The sequence below is a fragment of the Dromiciops gliroides genome, chromosome 2 (genome assembly GCF_019393635.1).
Source record: "Dromiciops gliroides isolate mDroGli1 chromosome 2, mDroGli1.pri, whole genome shotgun sequence".
Lineage (NCBI taxonomy): Eukaryota > Metazoa > Chordata > Mammalia > Microbiotheria > Microbiotheriidae > Dromiciops > Dromiciops gliroides.
This window is the reverse complement of record NC_057862.1, coordinates 700,524,808-700,542,970: the sequence shown is the minus strand read 5'-3', so window position 1 is coordinate 700,542,970 and position 18,163 is coordinate 700,524,808. Positions and strand designations below refer to the sequence as shown.

Genomic DNA, 18,163 nt, shown 5'->3' with positions numbered 1-18,163 from the left:
GGGGTCTGGCCTCAGACACTTCCTAGCTGGGTGACCCTGGGCAAGTCACTTCACCGTGTTGGCCTCAGTCTTCTCATTTGTCAAAGGAGCTGGAGAAGGAAACAGCAAAGCGCTCCAGGATCTCTGCCAAGACACCCCCAAATGGGGTAACGAAGAGCCTGATATGACTGGAATAAACGGCTGAACAGCACCGTGTGCCAGGCACTAAGCCCTGGGGTACAAAGGAAGGCAAAAGTCAGCCCCTGCTGTCGAGGAGTTCAGTCTGGGGAAAACAACATGCAAACAAGCTCTAGGCAGGAGAAAGTGGGAGCAGATGAGGTCTGATGAGAGCAGATGCAGCTGACAGGAAAGGGCAGCACCTCACTGTTCCTGAAGTACTGTCCTTGAAAGGAGCCCCTTTGTGTTCAGAGATCTCGTTGCCTTTCTTGTCTGTTCTGGACTCAGCTAACTCCTGCACAGCTTTTGGTCCACTCAAACCCCCAGCTTTTCTTCTGATGCCCTGCTTTCCAGCCCTACCTTCCCCCATCTTGTTCTTCTGAAAGTAAGGTTTGAAGCCTAAATGTGAGACTACTAATCCCATCCCTTTTAAGCATCACCAAATTCATGCTGGTCCAGAGTTCAGCTTGTCAATCTACGGAATGCTTGCTAAGTCCCCAGTGCCTCCCTTAGGTCTGTCCTCGACCTCTTGTGGCTCCTCCTCCTCCTCTGCTTTTGTAGCAAGTGTCTTGTCTTTATTTTGCACATGCTTAATATGGGGGGGGGGAAGGTGCTCAAAGGCTTAATTTTAAGCCTTAATGTGTGTAAATGCTGTTTCCCTCCTAGGATGTGAGCTCCCAGCACTCTCTTTGGTACTGGCACACCTCCTGGGGCATAGAAGATGCTGACCAGTTAGTTCTTCCTCCTTGCCTTCCTGTCTTATTTGGGGCAGACCCTGGCCTCAGCCTCAGCCAGGATCTTGCCTCTGACACTCCGCCTGTATCTGTGGCATTTACAGTCTGAGTGTGGGATACCCCAGATGGGTCTGGACATTAGATCCTGGGAGCTGGGCTCCAGCTTTCCCACGGCAAGAAGAAACAGAGCTGAGAGAAGAGTGTTCTCTTTTCTGCCTCCCCAGGCCAGTAAGGACTTTGGCCCGGCCCCACACCCACAGCCACATCTACCACACCCACACCTCTGAGCCACTGCCAGCGGCTTGGGGCTAGCTGAAAGATGTTGTTCCACACAGACTGGGCAGCAGGGGAGGACAGCAACTTTGCAATGGCCAAAGCCAGGATTTAGGACCAACTGCCTTCCTGTCTGGCTGCCCTAGCTGGAATGCAGGTGCAGAAGCCTGGAGCCTTCCCCAGACCACCTCTCCTGGATTTGTCCTTGGAGACTCACGCAAATTGCCCCAAAGCTCATGACAGTACCTCTGTACTGATTGATCTTGAAGGAACAAGGCAGCTGAGCAGTTGTTAGGAGGCCTGTTCAAATTCAGGGTAGCCCAAGTTCCAGGCCTCTGGGGCCCCCTTTGCTTTGAGATCCTGTAATCTCTGTGCTTACTGCTTCAGTAGGTGCTGATGGAGGGGGTGAGGGAGCACCCTGCAAATGGACAGGCCTGAGCCCCACTGGGCCCTGGATAAAACACGGGAAACACCTCAGGGAAGCAGCCCTCCTCCCTGCCCCCCCTCAACATTTTCTTCTTTCTTTTTAAATAGTGGGATGTTGGAGCTGTGGCCGAGAACCTCAGTGCTAGAAGATACCAGCCTGACCTAAGATCCAAGTAAGAATCCCCCGTCAATAAATGCTTAGTTTCTGCTTGAATGCCTTCACTGATGGGGAGCTCGTTACCCCATTTTCCTACTTTAAAGAGGGGCTCCAAGCCCTTGGGTACAGAATGTTTGGAGCTTGAAGGGTCTGAGAGATACCCTGGGCCTTTCTGCCATCTGAGTCATGTTCCCTTCACTTGGGCAGCTTGGCCAAGGGGGCTGACCATGGAAGCCTTTGGGGTCAGGGTCTCTGTGCCGGGATGAAGCCTCAGCTCCCAGAATTTTGTTGGCCTTATTGTCAGTGAGAGGGTGTCCTCTTCTCCCTTTGAAATTGGCTCTAGGTAGGATGCCGGGAGCAGGACACAACCATCACCTCAGTGCGGGCAGGCAGAACGAGGGGGACCCTGCTTCTGGCTCCCCCCCCCACATCCCTGACACAGTTTCTGCAACAGACTTCCTGGGCCCCTCTGGACTTTTCCTTCTGAAGTTGATTAGAAGTGGGGGCTCAGGACCACCCCCCCCCACGCCTCGCCACCCTGGGTCTATACTGGCATGCATTACACATCGGGATGCAGGAAGGCCAGACCTAAGGCAGGCCAAACTCAGCTTTCCCAGGGCTCCAGCTGAGGCCACATACTTGAGGCCACCAGAGGGCAGCACTATGCACTCACATGAGCGCTCTCCTCTCCTCTCCTCTCCTCTCCTCTCCTCTCCTCTCCTCTCCTCTCCTCTCCTCTCCTCTCCTCTCCTCTCCTCTCCTCTCCTCTCCTCTCCTCTCCTCTCCTCTCTCAGCCCCCCCTCTCTCTCACACTCACACACACACACACACACACACACACACACACACACACACACACACACACTCACTCTTCATCTTTCATCCTCCCAAGCTTCCAAGCCTGTTAAGAGGGAAGGAGCAAGGATCAGCTCTCTTTTTTTCCACTCAGAGAAACTGAGGCTCTGCCAATGACGATAGCCAGTAGAGCCGGCTAGCACTCCATGAGTCTCGGTGATTTTTCTACTAGCAGGTTGTGACAGACAGTGTAGCTCAAAGACAGGACCACGCATGAGTGTGCACATGGGTGTGTGCACGTGTGTGTGCTGGGAGGGGTCAGTGAGGCGAGAGGGACTGATTCACCCATCTCCCTGACTGTGCAAAGGTCGAGGTCTCCTAAAGGCCTTTCCTTGCATGAGAGGTATGGGAGGCCCGGACACCCTGGGGGCAGGATGCTGACTCCTCTAGTCCTATCTTCACCCACAGTAGCACCCACAGGACTGAGAGGAAGGCAGTGCCACCTAAGTCTGCCCCTCTTCTCCAGGGGCAAAGCTGGGGTGAGAGAATCCATATCACAAACAACCAGGGCCTGAGAGGCAAGCCTGGGACATAGCTGGGCTTATGTGTGTAACAAGTCCAGGAGGGTTAGGGTTAGAGCATGAAGCTGAGCCGACACCACATGCCAGCGACTGTAAGCCGCTGGTGTGGGAAGCAGGAATTGCGTTCCAATCTTGGTAGCAGCACTAGCTCCCTGGCCAGCCTTGTGCAGGCCCCTCCCTCTCTGGGGCTCACAGGCTCCTCCGCACAGTGACTGTGGGGGTCAGCCACAGGCTGGTGGCTCTTGCTCCTGGTCAGTGCCTCTGCCGGCTCAGTCCTGACTCAGGTATTGTGTGATCCTAGGGGCTGAGGGCCAGCAAGCCTGGAGGGTGAGCACTGACCCTCCTGACTTTGTGGCTCCACTTCTCTTGGGAGATGCAGGAGACTGAAGATGTTGGGCCTTGCAATCTCTGAGGCTCCCTCACTGCGGGGTGCTAGGTAGGTGGCCTCCCTCCCAGGTGGGTCTCAGTCATCAGGTGTGACAAGCTCAGAGACCTTCCAGTTTTTTCAAACCAGCGTCCTTTCTCTAAGCAGCCACAGCGGGGCATGCCATGCAAGCCCAAAGTCTGGAAGCATCTTCTCAGCTCAGCACAGGTGGGTGAGTCCTCTTTGTGGGGAGGCGAAGCAATCACTCCCAGGTAGGATCCCACCAATCAGGGCGGCCCCGTGCCCATTCAGAGTTGGCCCTGGTGAGAGGGGAGCATTAGGGCTCCTATGGAAATAGCCATGTACATGCAGGGCTAAGGATTGTGATGGTGCCTGCACGAACACACGCGTACACACACGCTCCCACTCGAGAGCACACACACACACACACACACACACACACACACACACACACACACACACACACGCCTGACGCATTTTTCATCCGATTGTGCTTTTGGCAAGCACCACAAATGGAATATTTTCACACAATATGTTGCTGTTAGAATTGGCAAAACACTTCCTGGGGGAGTCAAAGATCTGGGAATTCGGAGACTTGTGCAGCTGGAATTTAAAAATGGGGAAGTCAGAGGAGCCCCAGATGCCTCCCCCAGGGTGGCTTCTTTCTTCCTTCCTTTCTTTTTTTTTTTAAATAAATTCTCAGGCAGCTGCCTTCTTCAATGCAGCCTACCGATGATGCTTGGCAGGGTGGGGGGACACTCCTGGTTGCCAACTAGAGCCCAACCACTTTCCAATTCTGCAGGGAGATTTCCTACTATTACAACTTCTCCCCCTTGCGCTTGTCCAGCAGCCTCAGCTGGAAGGATCTCAGAGCCATAGCCTCCAGACTAGAGCTCAGGGGAGCTCCAGACAGGATCCAGGACAGCCCCATTGTTTTATAGCAGAGGACCAAGACCCAGAGAGATGCCACAGATAGTCTTGTTTACTAGAAATGAAAACAATGCCACCAGCACAGCAGGTCCCATGAAATGCACTCCATGGGCAGCTTTGTGGAGCTCTGGGAGGTGGTGAGCTGTGCGTTCCTGTAGGTCTCCAAGCAGTGAGCAGAGGAGCCCCTGGCCCATTAGATGATTGAGGTGCACTTTGGCCTGGATACCTCACAGGTTCCTTCTGGCTCTAAGCCCCTGGTCCTGCTTCAAGAGACTAGGTTGTCCCCCTTCAGCCCAAGCTTAAGGCAGTGTTCTTGGAGGCTGCAGGACCTCGAGTTGGGGGATGAGCCCCAGTGGTCCCAGGCCTGATAGGGCCAAGGGTTCCTCCATCTGCCTCACCTCCAGGAGAGCTACTTTATCCCCTCATGTGTGTCTCTCCTCCGCAGTCTTCCTTCCCTCCCCCTAAACACCCCAAACCCACAAGTTCTCCAAGCCCCTGTCCTTTAAGTGTTTTGGAGGGTGGCTTCAAGCTTTAACCAGCCCAGGAGCAAATCGAGACCAGCACTGCCCAAGGTCACCAGCGTCATGCCAAGTCTTGCCTTCTCAGTCCTGCAGCCAACTAGGTAGGACTGGCCCCTTTGGGTAAGAGGCCTGGCCCTAGGCAAGGCTTCCCTCTTCATGCACTCTGCTGGCTCTGTGGCCCGGGCCCATCCTCACACACCATGCCCACTAGCTGGTTTTCTGCTTTTTAGCGCACACTTGGTACTGTCGGTGCTCCATAAATGCCTTTGGCTGACTCAGGTACCAATTACAGAGGCAGTGTGGGGGACAAGCTTACTTCTCCATATGAATTGTCAATCTTGAACATTCATCGTCTCCACCCCCCAACCACCACCAGCACCACGACGGCATCTTTATCGGCCCCTAATTAGCAACTCGCTGACAGGCACTGACAGGTTGGAAACACACAAACCCCACCTGTGCTTAGCATCAGCAAACCCCCATGCCTAAGCCAGGTTCAAAGGTCATGTGAGGGAAGCCGGGGTCTTGGGATGCTCCTCAAGGGGACTGGGGCGGGGCAACCCCGAGTCCACCGAGCCAGCCCAGGCTTCATCCTTGTAGGTGCTAGTGTAGGCTCCCTCTGGGAGCTGCTTTGAGAATCTGTCTACCCCAGCATCCTCATTCTCTGTCATCCATTGACCTGGGCCTCTGAACACTGGCCAGCTCTGATGGCTTCGGCAGAGAGCATGCTTGGAGGCTGGCCCACCACAAGGAGATGGATGGTTCCCATCCTGCTCCCGTCTCTGGCCCACTGCAGAGCAGGACACCGCCGCCCCCAAAGGAGCGCCACCGAGCCACGAACAGGACCTCTGGCCACCTCTTGAGCCACGACCAACAAGACTAAGGGCGGATTCGTAGACACAGCCGCTGCTAAGGACTGGTGCAGATGGCTAGACAGCCACCCCAAGGAAGAAGAGTGGGAGCCTCGCCACAAGGTGGGGATGGATGCCATTGATATCCCAGGGCAAGGTTGGGCAAGGAGACTCGGAAGCTCCTCCTCACCAGGGTAAGACGTGCACACTGACGGGAGGGAGACCAGAAGAAAGGTGTCCAGGTGGTGACGACACAGGTGTCACTGCATCTCCACAAACATCCCCCTTTGCACTGGCTCCCCAAAGCCTGCCAACGGACTCCAGGAGCTCCGAGGCCCAGGGCAGTGGCTTCAGTGCACATGTATCCTCTTGTCTGAGAGGGAGGGAAGGGAGGGAGAGAAGGTGCCCCAGAGGTGGATTTAATGGGTTTCTGCATGAAAAACAAACCATTTCCATCCACTTGTTTTCTGGATGTGAGGGAAAATCACTCTCCCCAGCAAGCCATGGAGGGAGGGAAGGAGCTAGTGAGGGAGTCAGTGAGAGGGTGGCCCCCACTCTGCTCCTGGAAACCTCCTCCCAAAGCCTTTCACATCTGCTCAGCTCCTGTGGCCAGTACTTGGAGGATGACCCCGCTCATGGGAAACGTAATTAAAAAGTGACAAAAAGGGAGGCCCCCACCCCATTGCATGCAGATGAAAACCAGTCACCCTTAAGCTCCTCTTTGTTACCATAGCAACCATGGGGTATTTCACTTCAGCAAAAGAAACCCTCCCTAGGTATGTGTGTGGCTGGGGAGAGGGGGCTTGCTTCGGAAAAGTTGGAGCCGGGTCCACTGCAGTACCTGCCCCAGAGAACCGAACCCCTGGGCGGCACCAGCTGAGGTGGCATGTCCTCAGCAAGCATGAGCAGACTTGCTGAAAGGTGGAGAGGAAAGCACTCGAGTCATGTGAATATGGCAGCCCTGAAGCATCCAGACATGGGCATGTCCCAGTCTGGGAAGAGAGACGCTCACTCGGGTGGGAGCTGGGCTCTGCACCCGGGTAACTGGCTTCTGCTCGGCCTCAGCATTCAGCCTCACACATCTGCACAGAGCTACCACACTCGCTTGCTCACACGCGAAGCTGATATTCAGATAGGCCCGGCACCCCCAACACTTTTAAGGCGGGCCTCACCTCTCAGCCTAGTCTGGAAGAATCTCAGAAGGCCCCACTGGCAGAAGAAGAGACCCCGGGTGGACTGGCACTGTGCTTCTCTTTAGTCCAAGGCTGGGCCTAGCCTAACCTCACCAAGCCTCAGCCACAGGGCAGGCAGGGGATGTGTCAGGTGTGCCCAGCGATGCCCAAACCACAAAGTACAAAGGGGGTGGGGGTGGCCACTAAATATTTGCAGTAGTTCCTCCCTGCCCCCAATCATTGTCAAGGTGAGTGGCCTGAAGCCCGAAGGCCAGAAGAGCCAGCTGGAGGAGGGGAATGTCTGCTGCTTCCTATCCGGGGACTGAGAAATCTCCGGCTTCCTTTGGCAACTCAATTCACAGCCTTTCACCCCGAACTAGAGAAATGTCTTCTCAAGGGTCCCACCAGGAGCCAGCACAGGGAGTGACAGGAGAGCTGGGAGAAGGGAGCGGAGAGAAGGGAGGACGAGAACCCAGCACGGGGAGGCTCCATCTTGCACCCATGTCTTCCCCAAACCAACTCAAGCAGCACGCAGTAGGTTTGCATGAAAAAGAGGCACAGGTTAGGCACAGGGCGGAAGAGCTGGCTGACTCTGCCAGAAGGGGAGAGCTCACTCAGGCTTCCCTTCCCAGCCCATCGGAGAGCTGCTGCTTGCCTCTGCAATCGGCACAGGAGGCAAGAGACAGCGGCACAGCCGCGACTCCTACGGAGCCCCCAGAGGGCACACCAGCGACCTAGCCACGGAGTAAGCCGGCAGCTGCTTGGGTCCAAAAGGTTCCCACTGAGGGGTCTCCCTGGGAAGCCTCACCTTGTACTCCTCCTCAGCCCCAAAGCTGGCCTGCCTGCCGGCCGGCCTGCCTGCCTGCTTGGCTGCCTGCGATGGGCCCAGGCTCCCTCCCGCAGTGGTAGTGGCAGCTCCTCAGTAGGGGCCAGGAGAAGCAGGCAGGCAGGCAGGCAGGCAGGCAGGCAGCCTCTTCCGAATAGGCACGAATGCAGCAGCCCAGAAGCCTTGCTGCAAAGGGGGATTTCCAACAGGGGTTGGGGAAGGAGGGATGGTGGGATGGACGAGTTGGATGGATGGACAGACGGACGGATGGATGGACTGATGGATGGATGGACAGATGGATGGATGGATAGACTGATGGATGGGTGGACTGAGAGACGAGGGGCTTGCTACCTTCTTCAGCCCCACAGTGACAGAGGAGGCAGGAACAGTGTCTGGCCGTGGCAAACAGCAGCGGCAGCACCACCACGGAGGGCACCCCCACCCCCAACATACACACTCAGAGAGGGATGGAGGCCCCGAAGGAGGAGGCAGGCCCTGCCCAACAACCGTCACCGCTAACCGGAGCCCGGAGCACAGAGCCCCGGAGCCCCGAAACCCTCTCCGGACTTCCATGGGGTGGGGGTCGAGGGGGACTACACCTGGAATAACTTCATCCTCAGACAACCTGGAGGGAGGGAGGGAGGGGGGAGGGGGGAGGGAGAAGGCTGGGTCACAGGCAGTCCCATCCGGAGTGGGTGGTGGTAGAGGCAGGCCCCGTTTCCACTTCAGGCCAGAACACGGGGCCGCACCACGGACACGGCACGAAACCCCTCTATCCCCTCCGCTGCCAAATCCCTTCTCCAACGCCCGCCTATCCGTCGGTCTCGCTCTCTCTCTCTCTCTCTCTCTCTCTCTCTCTCTCTCTCTCTCTCTCTCTCACACACACACACACACACACACACTGTCTCTCTCTCTCTCTCTCTCTCTCTCTCTCTCTCTCTCTCTCTCACACACACACACACACAAACAGCTGCAAGGAATAAACAAACCGCTCCAGGGCCACAGTCAGGTGTGTGTACGTGTGTGTGGTGGTGGTGGTGGGAATGAAACTCAGCCTACCGCACCCCTCTCCCCACCTTCCTTCTCCCTTTCTCGGGGCCACCAAAGTTATATCGGGGAAGGGAGCCCAGTGAGAAGCAGCTTTCCGGAGCCGGCTAGGGTCCCACTGCCTCACACGCGAGCACACACACGTAGACACACGCACACGCGCGGATACACGCGCGCGCGCAGGACACACACACACACACACACACACACACACACACACACACACACCCCGGCGCGGCGATCGGGCGCACACACACTCACGCCTGTTGGGGGGCTCATCCTGGACTCCCGCCCCGAGCGGGCACGCGCACACGCGCACACATATACACACACAGACAGACACCGACACACACACGCAGGAAGTTTTTCTCCCCTTTTCCATCATCATCAGCAGTCACGGCGGCGGCGGCGGCAGTAGCGCAGGCGCACCGGGCCGCCCCCCCCCCCCGCCCTCCTGGAGTGGGGTTGGGGGGGGCCCCAGGGTCTGGCCCCACTGACCTGCTGGGCTCCCTCGGGGGCAGCGGCTCTTCTTCCTCCTCTTCCTCTGGGGCCCGGCCTGGCTGAGGCTCGGGGGTCGCTCCGGCGTCCGAGGGTTGGCTCCGGTTTCGGGCACCCTCGGGGGGCCCCGGGACAGGCACTGCCGCCGTCCCGGGGCTGGCGCGGGGAGAGTCCAGGAACGGGTCACCGGGGTGGCGGCGGCGGCAGCGGCAGCCCGGGCAGCGGCCGCACCATCTCGCCCCCGGCGCCCCTCCACCCCGGCTCCCCCGAGGCGGGCTCTCTTTAGCCGCCGCCGCCGCGGCCGGGGCCCGAGCTGGGGCTTCGGGGGCTACGGGGGGCTGGCTCGGGCTCGGGCCGGCCGAGGCTGCGGTTTGGAGGCGGCGGCGGCAGCGGCGGCGGCGGGGATGGCGCGGAGACCATGCCTCCCGCTGGTGCCTCCGCTCCGGGGACCGGCCGCCCGCCCGTCTGGCTGCTCCGGCTGCCGAGGCGAAGACTGAGCGAGGGAGGGAGGGAGGGGGCGGGGCTGGCCAATCCGAGGAGCCGGGGGGGGGCCGCGCGGGGCGGGGCCTAGGAGGGGGTGGGGGAGGGGGCGAGGAGGAGGAGAAGGAGGAGGAGAAGGAGGAGGAGGAGGGGGAGGAGGAGAAGGAAGGAGGGGGCGGGGCCGCGGCGGGGACTCTCCAGCCCGAGCCTGGCTCCGAGTGGCTGCCGGCTGCGGCTGGGTGTCTGATCCTGGGGGCTCTGGACCACTGCCGGGTAGCCAGCCCAGTGAGTGGACTGTGTGCCAGGGCTGGGGCGACGCCAAGCCCCGCCCCCTGCCCCCGTAGACCTCACACCCCACTTCCTACACTAAAACTAATCCCACCGCCACCACCTCCTCCTACTCCTCTTCCTCCTCCTCCTCCCTCCTCCCCCTTCTCCTCATCCTTCCACTCTTCCTCCTCTGCCTTCCTCTCTTCCTCCCTCTTCTCCCCTTCCTCCCCCCTCCTCCTTCCCCTCTTCCTCCTCCTCCTCCTTCCCTTCTTCCTCCTCCCTCCTCCCCCTTCTCTTCCTCCTCCCTCCTCCCCCTTCTCTTCCTCCTCCTTCCCCTCTTCCTCCTCCTCCTTCCCCTCTTCCTCCTCCTCCTTCCCCTCTTCCTCCTCCTCCTTCCTCTCTTCTTCCCTCTTCTCCCCCTCCTCCCCTTCCCCCCCCCTCCTCCTTCCCTTCCTCCTCCTCCCCTCCTTCTCCCTTCCTCCTCCTTCCCCTCTTCTCTCCTCTCCCCTCCTCCTCCCTCCTCTGCCTCCCTTCCTCCCCCCTCCTCCCCTTTCTCCTCCTCTCCCTCTTCCTCCCTCTGCCTGACCTAGCCCCATATGGATGACCAGGCCAGAGCACTGAACTCCCATTTACTCCAATGGGCAGGGGCTGGAGCTGGCAAGCTGGGGCAAGAGCCCTTGGGACTCTCAAGCTGGGGCCTCGGGGGCTGCCCAGAGGCCAAAAGATCAAGGGGAAGGGGCACCCACTGGGCACTGGGCCTCAGAGAAGCTCTGGGCTGGGGGTCCTTGGTCTGGGGTTGGCAGCCACCCATGGTCGGGACTGTGACTGCAGGGCACAGACTAGCAGGGGGAGCCCTGCCCTGACATGACACTCCCCTGCCTACCTCCTGCCCCTCCACTGGGCAGGAGTTGTCAGCTAGCTGCTGCCTTGCCCCAAAAGACGTTGGGTTTTCTCCTCTTGACGTGTCTCTTTGCCTGTCTGACTCTGTCCTTGGGCTGTCTGTCAATCATGGGCTAGGATAGGGCGGTACCAGCTGCTACACAGTCAGGCCACACTCCAGAATGACCGTCAGGACCAGGGGGTGAGTGGCCAAGGAAGACAATGAGTAGAGCTTCTGGGGAACGCCCAGAAAAATCTCCTCCTCATGCCTGTGTGTGTGTATGTGCGTGCGCATGTGTGCACATGTGTATGCATGTGTGCAAATATACACGTGTGCGAGCGCGAGTGCATGCGTGCGTGCGTGTGTGTGTGTGTGTGTGTGTGTGTGTGTCTGTACGGGTGGAGGGATTGGGCAGGGAAGGGATGGAAGAAGCGTTGGGCTCAGTGGAGATGGGAGGGAGGGACATGGGCTCATTGGGGATCTCTGTAGACAATGCTGTCCAACGTGAGAATTGGCACGGAAGGAGGGAGGCTGAGGAAGATTTCCGGAAGTCAGGGAAGGGGCAGGTCAGTTCTTAAAGTATCCTGGGCAAGCTGGCTGAGGCAGGATGCAGAGAATTCAATGGGGAGAGGATGGTTGATTTCCTTGAAACTGAGGAGAGAGAGACACAAGGAGCAAGGGTGGGAATCAGCTCTGGGCACCAGTGGAAGGCCCCCACACTCCTCTTCCCTGTCTTCCCCTTCCCCCAGTGGAGGTTAGGGGTGACAGAAGGCAAGCAGAGACAACAGCTTCTCCCTCCAGAATCTAGGGGGACACCAAGCTCAGGCATGTGAAGACGCAGCCGACATAGGAATGACGTCTCTAAAGAGATGGGTCACGAGAACCAGTGTGGCCCCAGGGCCTCAGCATGGCCTTCACCCTGACCTGAAGCTGAGAGAAAGGGGATGCTGGGTTTGTCAGGCTGCCCCTTCAGCAGAAGATGGTCCAGATTCACCTGCCTCTGACCCCCAGGGACATCTGGTTCTCACCAAGATGTCACCCCCTTCATAGAGGCCACTGGAAATCCATCTCCCTCCTCTAGTCCTGGGTGAGTATTGTCTCCACCCTCCTTTCTGAGTTCTCCATGATGAATCTCTGCAGTATCTCATGGAGGCTACCCATTGTTTACCCCACATGCTCACTCCGTGACTTATCCTGCTCCCTTTCCAATTAATGCTCCATCTCCTGGATGACAAGTCCTGAAAAGCTTGTCTGGTGATCAGAATTATTCCGGTTGTTGGAGGTCCTGGGAGGGCTTTGGTTTTAAACACTGTGTTATCCGGGTCACTGAAGGCTTCAAGCCTTCCTTCAAACCTGGTGGGTGGTATGGTGGGCAGGATGCAGGGAGCTCTTGGTTTGGACATTGATTTGCTAGGCCTCTGAAACTCTTGGACTCCAGTTGCTTGGAAGCAATGAGACTCAGGGTCCCTCAGGTCATATGTAGGGAGGCTGAGGGAGGCCCCTTCTCTCCCATACCATGCTGCCTCTCCTGACTTGGCTAATTCCATTTAAATTCTTCCAGACCCTAGAGGGTGAATTTTTTCTAGCACTGAAAATGCAAGGGTGGGGTTGAAACCATTTGGGTGCCTTGGCTAAGTGAGAACACTTTTTGATTGAATCATACAATCAGAACTGAGTGTGAACAGGGCCTGTACCCCTCCTTGAATCAATCAAAGCCATTGTATAAAAGACTGGGCCTGCCCTAAGTAAATTTATATAGAGAGAAGAAGCTGTCTCAGACACAGGGGGAGAGATTCAGAGCACTTGAATTTGAAACAGAGCCAGCATGGCATTTCCATCCCTCTTTTGAGGAGCGGAGCAAGATCTGAACTGTGGCAGAGGAGGGCGTCTTCAGAAGTGGAGGACCCAAGTGAAGGGAGATTCCAGAAAAGGACAGCTCTTCCCTTCCTGATTCTTGTCTATCTACAGGCATCTTGGTATAATCTGCTGTCTCATTACCCAAGTGTTTCCAATAATCTGATTTTTGTCTTAACCACAAGGAGGCCAGTGGTTAACTAGAGATAGATATCAATGTAAGGTTGGGCAAAGAACCCAATCTATGTTGAGGACTTAGGAACTGTCCTAACTAGGGACTCAGAGTGGCTATAAATGACCTCAGAACTTTTCATCTAAAATAAAACCTCTGACGCAGCAGAGGAGGGAGCCAAGTAGATCTGCAGGGCCGCCATGTTGTCCTGAGATTTTCAATGAATCAATTCAATGAATGCCAAAACACAGTTTCAGAGGATCATGTGCAAAGAGGCCAGTCACTGGGCAATGAATTCTTTGAAGAACAACAAGTGGCCCTCAGTGCCCTTTGGTCCCCTACTTCTGCAGTGATGGTGGTAGGGAGGTGAGAAAGGAATTAAAGGATTCAAAGACTCGCATTGTTTTTAGAACATCTATACACTAACCCGGCTGTTGAAATGTGAGATACACATTCAAATGACCGATCAGTGGGCTCATTACTAGAAGAACAGAATTCTATCAATTGATTTTGACCCATAAAAAGAAGTCATAGATCCTCCTCGGGGGCAAACAAAGCAATTGATGGGGAGAGTTGCTTTCATCAGGCGCCCAAAGGCAACAGAAAACATCATTCCTTGGGACATTTGGTCATCTAGGATTTTAGTACTTAAGTGTTTGGACAAAAAGACCACTATGAACTCATTGGAGGCTACAGACCATCATCAGGACAACAGAGTTGGAGAAGACCTGTATGAAGTCAGAAAAGACTTCAGTGCAAAAGAGGAAATAAACCACTCTGGGAAGATGGAGAGAAATATGTTGGAAAACATGGATTATGGAACAGGAATGGGAGGCCAGAGGCTGGCAGATTACTCAGAAGGCTTCTGCCTGGCTCCCATCTTCTGTGGAGTGCCTCTCACACTCCACACATTCACAGGTTTGCTGACAGGGTCTCCAAGCATGAGCCGGATGACCACAGCCTTGGCTTCCAGGGGATCCTGTGGGTCTGCACTACGACGACAAGAGCTCACAGGGTCTCACTAGCATATTTCCCCTAACAGCAGCCTATAGACACAATTTTCTCAAAGCAATGGTATTGTGAGAGGAATCATTAAATCCCCACGAACCTGTGGTGCCCTCTGCCACAGATACATATAACTTCTGTGGAAGAGTAGGCCCAAACCTAGAGGATGATGATGGCTAGTGAGTGCAGTGGACAGAGCCCTCATTCTGGATCCAGCTGTGGGATAAGTCACGTTGCCTCTGCCTGCCTCAGTTTTTTCATCTGTAAATGAGGATAATAGCAGCACCTACCTCCCAGGTGGTTGTGAGGATCAAATGAGATGGACTTGTAAAGCACATTGCAAACCTTAATCTTTGTAGAAAGACTGCTGCTGCTGCTGCTGCTGCTGCTGCGTAAGGGAAGCCTAGGTCACTCACACCAACAGTAGAGCAGGCCCCAATGTTCTTTTTCCCTTCATGGCACAGAGCACTTGCCAAATGGATGACTCAGCTGGGTTCCCAGGGTCTTTTCCAATCTGTATGTCCACACTCTACTTCCAGGTCCAATTTTCTCTTTGAGTCTACAGTTGGCTCTCTTCTCTGCTGCATGAGGCATCAGTCCTTCCTTGATGCTACTTCCTGCCTGGAATGCCCTTCCTCTTTGTGACTGTGTGTGCTTCTGATCCCAGTGGGATACATCTCAACTATTCTTCTTCATCAGTTGGACTGTCTTTTCCCCAGTCAATGGTCCCTTACAATCTATCTTTTACTCTCTTTGTTACATCCTTGGATGGGGTGGTTGGTCAGGGATGAACTGTACCCCCCACCCTACTACCAACATTCCATGAATGCTTTCTTTGGTAAGAGAATTGCTAGGCACTAGACTTGGGCACCCAATAACATCACAAGGCAGGAAACATTATATTTTAGCAGACTTACCACGACAAGTTATTGATATGGAAGGAATTCCTGAATGGCATCTGTATATAGTCACATCAAAATTAGTACTACATTAGAAGAATGAATAGAATAAGTGAAGATTTGGCACACAGAGAAAACAACGTCTATTCCAACCTATTTAAGCAAGTGATTGATGATGAAAAAATTGGAAATGGATGGAAGACAAGATATAAATAAAATTAAAACAGCCTCATGAAGAAATCTAATTTAATCTAAATTAATTGGCATAATAAGGAGACCAAGAGAGCCTAAGAAAAACCTTAGTCAGCAAATTCAACTTCTCTCCAAATGACTGGTTACAGCAGCCAAGACTGCTGCCATCTTGTAACACTATATAAACTCGTCTATGACATCTCATGAAATAAGGGATGAATGGGCTCATGATGGAGATTCTGTAGAGGGCAAACCACCTTGATCCAATCCAGACACCAAAGGAAATCCCACCATGACAATCCCAAGAAGTGGCCTCTGCTCCAAGTCCTCCAGGGAAAAGGAGGCTGCTCCCTCTCGAAGCCCACTCAGCTTATTACTGGTTGGAAAGTCTGTCTAGATGCCGAGCCTACATCTTCCCTTGGTCCCCTTCGCCCATTGCTCCTAGTACTGCACTCTGGGACCAAACGGGCTAAACTACTCCACAGAACAACCTTTCAGACACTGGCATACGTCCATTATGTAGCCCCTTGGCCTTTCCTTCTCCATCCTCACATCAGGTGGACTCCAGAGCCTTTCCACCTTGGCTGCCTTCTTCGGGCCATTGTCCAATTTATCAGGGTCCTTTTAAAACCATGACAGCCACGAGTGAATGCCGAGGGACTGTCAGCTCTTGAGGCTGGACCCCTGTGGTTCTTAATGTATTCCAAGATCCCGTCAGCTCCTCTGGAGCTGCTGACTCACTGCGGTCCATTCAGACCTCCGGGTCTTTTTTCCAGAAGGCCTCCTATCTAAGCTTGTCTCCCTGTCTTGTCATGGTGAAGTTGATTATTTTGTATCCATTGTGAGACTTGGTGTTTATTCCAAATGAATCTCATCTACTTAGATCCATCCCACTGTTCTAACCCAGGAGTTCTCTGTCTGTCTCTGTCTCTGTCTCTCCTCTCTCTGTCTCTCTCTCTGTCTCTCTGTCTCTCTCTGTCTCTCTCTCTCTGTCTCTGTCTTTCTCTGTGTATGTGTGTGATGGACCATTTTGGCAGGTAGTCTGGTGAAACCTATGGATCCCTGTTCTGACTAGCATTTTAAAAACTCATAATTGGAGAAAGTGCTAAATGTCAATTAGTGAAAGTAAAGATATGATTTTTCCATCCAAGTTCCCAGACTTGAAATCTGCCCACAGACTCCCTGCATCATCACTTAAGTGTGAAGTCCACAGCTCTGTTCTTTAGTGTGTTATCTCCCCTTCCCATTTGGGGGTTCCCCAAACATTGTATTAGCGTGCCAGTTGGCTCTTTTCCCAATCACTGATAAAAACGGTTAACCAGTCCAGTCTAAGCACAGATCCCTAGGACATGCCACTTTCACCTTCTGTCGAGTCAGCATCAGACCGTTCATCACTTCTCTTAGGATCTAGTCATTCCACCAGCTCTGGTGCCTTCTATTCAGGCTGTCATCCATCCCTAGCCCCTCCTTCCTTTTCTACAAGAAAAGCATGAGAAGCTTTGTCTGATGCTTTCCGAAAATCTTGGTCCATGCCATTCCCAGCATTCTCTGAGCTACTAGGTTAAGAAGGCTGTCAGACAAGCAAATAAGATACAAGGAGGATCCCACACCCCCTCTCTCCAGCGAGCCATCCTAGAACCTTCTCTGGAGTCAAAGTCAAGCTCGCTGCTCTGGAGTCAGCAGACTCTATTCTCTACCCAGTTTGGAAAAGCAGGACATTTGCCCTTCTCCAGTCCTGCCAGACTTCTCCCATTTCCCTTCGTCTTTTCAATATTACTGACAGTGGCTCAGCACTGCTTCCCCTGCCCCCAATCCAGGCTTTTCCATACCTGAAGATGAAGTGCATCTGGGCCAGGGAACTGAAATTCATCTGCTCCCTTATCATGTGTCCTCACTTATCCTGAGTATCAGCTCCCTGTTGTTCATTTTTGTTCCGACCTTTCCAGGCCAAAGGTCATTCAATAGCACAGGAAACAGAAGCAAAATGAATAAGAAATGAGATCTCCCTTCCCTTGGTCCCTAATTCCATCAGACCACCTACCTGTGCTGTTGTCTCTTTATCGAGTCTTTCCCTCCTAATATCCCCAAAGGGTCCGTGTCTACATTTCTGGGAGGTTGTAAATTTGGATGGGGAAAATGACAAATTCAAAATAATTGGGTTCCTTTATAATTTCATGTACTTTATGCATTTTAAAAACATTATTCTGAGAAGTGATCCATAAACTTTACCAGCCTGATTGCCAAAGTGGTCCAAGACACAAAAAGGGGAAGAAGCTTTGTTCTTTGTTCTCTAACTTGGAGTGTGTAAACACAGATATGTAGACACACAGAGACACAGAGACACACATACAGACACACACAGATACACAGACACAGAGTCACACACACAGAGACAGACACATATATACAGACACAATGAGACACAGACACATACAGATAGGCACACAGACACACAGAGACACACATAGAAACAAAGAGACACACAGACAGACAGACACAGACACACATTCATTGGGCTTGTAATGTGCCAAACAAACAATCTTACCGGTGTTTTCTTGCTGGACTTCATCCCTGGTTTGGATCGATCAAGCTGTGGTCCAGAAACCTAAATCCTGCTTTGGGACACTATTTTCTTAGCTAGTTATTACTTCTCAAATACTTTTTAAAAATTATAAAAGTATTTTATTATTTTCCAGTTACATGTTGTTGAAGATAGTTTTCAACATTTGTTTTTATGAGATGAGATTTCTAGTTTCAAATTTTTCTCTCTCCTTCCTCTCCCTCTCCCCTCCCCAAGACAGCAAGTAATCTGATATAGGTTATATATGTACAATGACATTAAACATATTTCTACATTAGTCTTGCTGTGAAAGAAGAATCAGAGCAAAAGGGGAAAAACTTCAAAAAAGAAAAACAACAGCACCAAAAACACTTTTTTTGGTTTCTGTATCCCTCATCTTCAGTGGGAAGCAGTCATAAAAACAGTACTTTTGTCCTTGTGGACTTCATTTTCTCTGGGCCCAGATTCAGGAAGATGTGAGTTTAAATTCAGCTTCAGA

At 53.7% G+C, this 18,163-nt stretch overlaps 1 protein-coding gene across 1 annotated transcript in view; it reads right to left on the bottom strand.

Moving 5' to 3' along the window:
- The window catches only part of KLHL29 (kelch like family member 29), a 183,122-nt gene extending 173,656 nt beyond the window's left edge, over positions 1–9,466 (bottom strand). Inside the window, exon 1 of the mRNA XM_043987626.1 lies at positions 9,353–9,466. The gene's annotated coding sequence lies outside the window, so the exon portion shown is untranslated. The remainder of the gene's footprint in view (positions 1–9,352) is intronic.
- Positions 9,467–18,163: the final 8,697 nt, after the last annotated feature.